This window comes from Arvicanthis niloticus, chromosome 5, assembly GCF_011762505.2.
Source record: "Arvicanthis niloticus isolate mArvNil1 chromosome 5, mArvNil1.pat.X, whole genome shotgun sequence".
In the NCBI taxonomy this organism is placed as follows: domain Eukaryota; kingdom Metazoa; phylum Chordata; class Mammalia; order Rodentia; family Muridae; genus Arvicanthis; species Arvicanthis niloticus.
In genome coordinates, this window is record NC_047662.1 from 23,832,476 (window position 1) to 23,838,620 (window position 6,145).

The window sequence follows — 6,145 nt, forward strand, 5'->3', positions numbered from 1 at the left end:
CTGGAACAGAGGCCAACTGACTCTAGAGCAGTAACTCTCAACCTGTGGATCATAACCTGTTCAAGGGGTCAACCGACCCTTTCACAGGAGTCACATATCAGATATCTTGGATAGCAGATATTTATATTACAACTCATAACAGTAGCAAAATTACAGTTATGAAGTAGCAACAAAAGTAATTTTACAGTTGGGGGTCACCACAACATGAGGAACTGTATTCAAGGGTTGTAGCATTAGGAAGGGTGAGAACCACTGCCCTAGCGGCTCTCCCTGAAGCTCAGCTTCTCACACAGCTCCACCTCTTCCTCATTCTAGGCTCTGAGGGGAGAATTGTCACCATGAGGAGCCATAGGCACAAGTGTGGACCAGGCCCTGTGATAAGCTCTTTCTCTTGCGGTCTGTAAGCCCCTGGAGGTGATATGGGAGACCCCTAGCCAAACCCGAAACAGAAAACTGGGGTTGTGCATTCCTCCTCACTCCCTAGGAAACACTGGAATTAGTAATGATACTCTTCCATGACATCTCAGGGGATAAATGACCCACGCTGCAATAAAGGAAGGAACAAGAAACCCTTGCTTCAGAGCTGTGGGAAGCCCCAAGCCGACAACAGGGCAGGAGCCGCTAAGCCCCGCCTCCTGTGACATCGTAAGGTTTGGATTGGACACCATAGCAGCTCATCATTTTTTACCGCAGGAGAGATTGATTATAAATGGAATAGAACTGAGCTGTTCTGAGAGACCCCAAGACATCCTTATCTTGGAAAACGTTGTCCTGTCAGGGCAACAAAATCAGACAGGTTGAGCCCTGGGGAGATAATTTTATCAATAAAGTATTTGCAGAGCAAGCTTGAGGACCTGAGTTCCTGAGTTCGGGTCCCCAGCACACATGTGCTGGCTTGGCTTGCTGGCTGCAGTCCCATAGGTGAACTTCGGGTTCAGTGAGATAATCTGCCTCCAAAACTAATACAGAGAGGCATTGGGAAAGACACCCGGAGTCAACACCTGCCCTACACACACACACACACACACACACACACACACAAGCTCCTGGCAGACCTGGCCATCCCTTCAGTACTTCATTTGAAAGCCACTTTCTTTCAAAAGCCTTGCTGAGTCCTGACATAAAAGGACTTGTGGCCTGGGTTCAAATCCTGACAACTTCCAGTTGGGTAAGGAGAGCAGCAGAGGAGCCAGGGTGGAAGGCCTGGAGCAGAACTGAGCGGTTCTGGGAGATCCCAAGCCCCCTGGGATCTACATCTGATGGCTGGAAAGGTGGTGGACGAGCACAAATCATGAGGGATAGCCTATGGTAATATTACTGTGGTCTGGAGAACCAGGTGCAGAGCCGATTCCAAGGAGAAGGAAAAGCATACCTACCCTGTGTGACATTGTTTCATACAATCTGCAGACAGACATTTTTTGCTTTTATAGTGATAAATTTATTTTAATGTGCCTTATAAAAATACACGATAACCAGCCCATGGATTCTGTGATTCCCCCTTTATGGGAGTTTATAAAACTTCAGTTTAAAACAGACACATTAAATTAAAAGGCAGTTGGTGGATTTAAAGCTAATAGTAAGGAGGTCTTGCCTGCATGTCGACATGGCAGCTACAACCCAGCTTGACATCTCGGGGGGCCCTGGGAAAGCCCAGCCCCTCTCAATTGCTGTGTTATCTCAAGAACAGAACTTGGCCTCTCTGAGCTGCTGTTTCTACACTGCAGAGGCTGCGTGGCAGACAAAGTGGGGTCACAGGAAGCGTCTGTGGGCTTCTGCTCTGGCAGCCCCGCCCATACCTCCATCTACACCCTGCTGGAGGGCTATGAGGAGGCAGAGGTGAGATTTGAACCCTGGTCTGCTGGATTCCAAGTCCTACGCTGGGTTTCAAGTACCCCGCAGACACACACAGACACACACACTCCCTCCTTACCCTGTCTACCTGCCAAGACCTGGAGTCCCTTGCTCCTGGCTGGGTCACCAGCCTCCAGAAGCTAGTGACTCACTGGTAGAGGCCACAGGCCCCTTTGTAATGAACCTGACCAGTTCTTTTCCCCCCAGGAACTGTCCTAAGGAGCAGGTAACCATTATCTTCAAAACCAGACTCTACCAAAGGCCACCATTGTTGGCAGGACAGAGCACCCCACAACACCCACCTGGTAACCCTGAAATCTGCACTTGATTATTTTACACGATAAAGAGACATCTGGAGAGGGTTGGGTTACCGATTAGATGTTACCACACATGCTCTGTAAGTGAGGGAGGGAACAGGAGTCAGTAAGACAGGAAGGTGCCACAGGGGTGACTCTGAAGATAGAGGATACAGGATGAGTCCAGGAGCCAAGGATTGCTGGCTGCTTTTTGGAACTGGAAGAGGCAGAAGAGGGGATGCACACCTGGGGGCTCCTGATCTCTGAGCTTAGCAGTGGGGACCCATCTGGACTCCCAGCCTTCAGACTATAAACCAACAAACTCCTGTTATTCTTGTGACTTCCCCTTCAGACACTAATACGGCTGCTCCAGAGCCCACCGTCCCTGCACACACTCCATGGACGCCATATTCCCTATCAATATGCATGGAGTCCTCAATTTTCTGGTGGTGACCGTGGTTGGGCCAAGATGGACTATGAGCCTCTGTTTCTTCATGTACAGAGACCAGGACAACCCCCACTTCCTAAGTGAGAATTAAGACCGTGCAACAGAGATTTCTCCTGAGCACCCTGTCTTTTCCTGGTAGAAATGGCAGGTCTCAGTTTCTTCCCACCAAACTACCAGGAGCCCTGGGTAGCTCAGACCCTCCACAGTCACCAGGGTTAGGAGTAACAGAAGGCTCCAATCTCTTCACAAAACTCTCCTTGCACCATGTCTGAGCAGATCTGGGGTCTCAGCTGCTCAGGAGGCTGAGGTAGGAGGAACAAACCTTTGAGGTCTGTCTGAGCTACGTAGTGGTTCTGGACTAGCCTGGACAACTTAGGGGGACACTGGGGGAACAGAAAGAGGTCTGAGAGCTCAGCTAAGTGGCAGAGTATGTGGGTAGGTAGCATGTGAGGTTCTGGGTCCCAGCCTCAGTGCTGCAAAACACAATAAATCAGTAATATAGACTCATCTTTGCAAAGAAGCTGTCTGGTGAGACTTCAAAGAGCCTAGCACACCATCCATCCTGAGAAGACTGTGCTCTTAGTGTGGGGGCTGGCTCTGTGGCCTGCCACAGCCTGCTCCCATCTAAACAGACCTTTGCCTCCTCCTCTGAGGAGGAAGAGAAGTGCACCTCAGAGTGCTCACCACTTTCTGTGAGGCCAGAGCTGGCTCAGAACATCCCTCTCCACCCACATGCTGGGAGGTAAAAATAACCCTCACGGTTTCACCAAGCTTCACAGTTAAACAATGAATGTGGGAGTCTGTGTCCTTTCTGCCAACCCAGATGCTGCTATAGGAGAGGCTGCCATTGAATCTCCACCGGGCAGGGGGCAGAGCTATCGAATCTCCACCGGGCGGGGTGGGGGCAGGGGCTCTGGCCTCCATTGCTGCTGTTACCTATCCTGTCCTTGTTTGAGCCCTCCCCCACACCCCACAAACCCCTGCTCCAGCAGGAAAAGGAAAACAAGAGAGGTGAGAGGGGTGTTGTGTCAGTATACTCCTAGATGATCTGGGCCTGAAACAGGATACACAACAGCCTGGCAGCAGAACCTTCTAGAAGGCAGGGCCTCCTTCAGGACAATATTGGAGGCTGTGAATGGGGCAGCTTTGGGCCACTTCAGAGGGGGGTCTCTTCCAACCCGAGGGTGACCATTCTGGACCCTTCTGCCTGCTCAGAAGTATTATGCTGTAACCCCACCCTCCTCTACCTTTGGGGCTTGGAACTGAGACCTATAGGCCCAAGGATAGAGTCACAGGAAACATGAGAAGCCACACAGCACCCTGTCCCTTTCAGCCTCACCCAGTGTGCTGGCCCTGGCCTGCCTGCTCTCCTATTCTGCTGAAAGGACACAACCCTGTGAGGGTCACCCTGGCAAACAGTCTCGGCCGGCCTGGCCCAGGAAGATCCCGAGCTACGTTGAGCTCCAGGCTTTTAGGGGATCCTGCTCTGAGGCCATATGTTGATCCCTCCGTCCTTCAGGGTCAGCAGCAGTGTAGAGAACATGACTGCCCAGGAGGCACAGTTATAACACACACTCTTATGTTGAGACCTGCATGGGCCCTGCAGACAGGAGGCCTCAGGGTCACCTCCCCATGATTACAGACTGTCGTAAATAGTCTGAACAGCACAGATGGGGCCCTTGGTTGAAGATTAGCTCTGAGTGCCCACCAGGACCAAACACGGGGGGGGGGGGGCAGGGGCATAGATGTGACCAGTGCTATGGGAGGGAAGGGAGACTGTCACGCAGTGTCCCAACACACACACACACACACACACACGTGCATGTACACATACACACACATACACATGAGCATACACCTGCACACATACACATGCACACACTCATACATATACACACAAGTACACACACATGCACTCGTGCATGCACACACACAAGCAAGGACATACACACACATGCACACACATACACATGCCCACACAGACACACATGAACACACACACATACACACTCTCACACGCACTCGTGCACGTGGACACACACATGCACACAGAGACACATATGAACACACACAAACACACTCACACACATGAGCATACAGACACTTGTACATACACACACTGTTAGCCTAGGAAGTGTCTAAAGCAGCACCTGTACCTCACACTACAGGAAAAATTACTTCACAGGGCATTTCCCCCCGCAAAGGGGATTTCTATTTAATCAAATAAAACAACAACGGCCACCAAACAAAAATAAGAGGCCCTGCCCCTGAGAAAAGCTAAAAATAAAAAGCAAGGCAGAGGGCCACTCATGCTATTTATGCTTTGAACAACCTGCTGTTCGGGCACTTCTAGGAACCATAAAGTGCTTTTCTGAGTTAAAAAACACAGCTTTCCACGAGCACGGGTCCCCTCACCTTTGGCTGATCCCCTTCACCCCGGAAAGACAGCTACAGTGTTTAGAGGAATAGCCTTTCTGGAATCATGAGGACAAAATCTATATATGTCAACTGAAGGGAAGAGACAGAAAAAGCCCAGGTCCCTGGTGACACCAGAAAACCTGTCTCAGGTCTGGACTTCCTTTCTTGAATATTTTATACTGTGGAAATAAAAAATATAAACAAGAAGCATGTCCAGGTATTCTAAATTCCTGTGTGAGTTCAACAGATGGCTTGTTTTAGAGCCACTGAGGTAGCTCAGTGGGTAAAGGTGCTTGCTGCAAAACCTGATAACCCGAGTTCAATCCCAGGGACCCATGAGACGGAGGGAGAGAACTGACTGCAGCAAGTTGTCCTCTGACGGTCACATGTACACTAAGGCTGCTTGGATCACAGCCGTCCACAAGACACATGGTCAGTTCCGTTAGCTTGACGGAGCCTAGAGCCACCTAGGAGATAAGCTCCTGAACATTCATTCCTGTGAGGGGTTAGCTACCCTAGGTTAATCAGGTGGGGTGCAGGCTGGAGTCCTGAACCAGACTCAAAGGACAGTGCACAGGCTGAGCATTAAGCCTTCTGCTCTCCCGGCTTCCCAACTGCAGACTCCAACTTCCCCATCATGGCGGACAGTACCCTCAAGCCAGGAACCCAAATGGAATCCCAACTTCTCCTCTTAAGTTGCTTTGCTGGGTGTTTGCTTTTGCCTAAGCCATGAGAAAAGTAATTCACAAGGTCACAACTCTCAGTGAGACGGCCAACGAAGATGCCCATCAAAGAGGCCCTTAGTAGTCTGAGTCAGGCTTCTGGTCTTGACTAAAGCCCTGGAGTGATGTGTGACTGTGGAGTATTCACTCCCCCATGCCAGCCTCTATTTCTACATCTGTAACATCTGGGACGGTCCAAGCACCCCCAACTGCACACTCTCTGAGGTCTGTGCCTAGCAGCTGGCCACCCTCCAGCAGGGCGGGGCCAGTGCTGCTCTCTGATTTCTTGACTTTGGGTAAAGAGCCAGGAGGTCCTGCTGCCTGCCAGGCCTCCAGCCTGCAGCTCTCTGGAGTTGCCAATAAATCTCAGCAGGTGATGAAAAATGCTGGCTCCTGCCAGCAAGCCATGG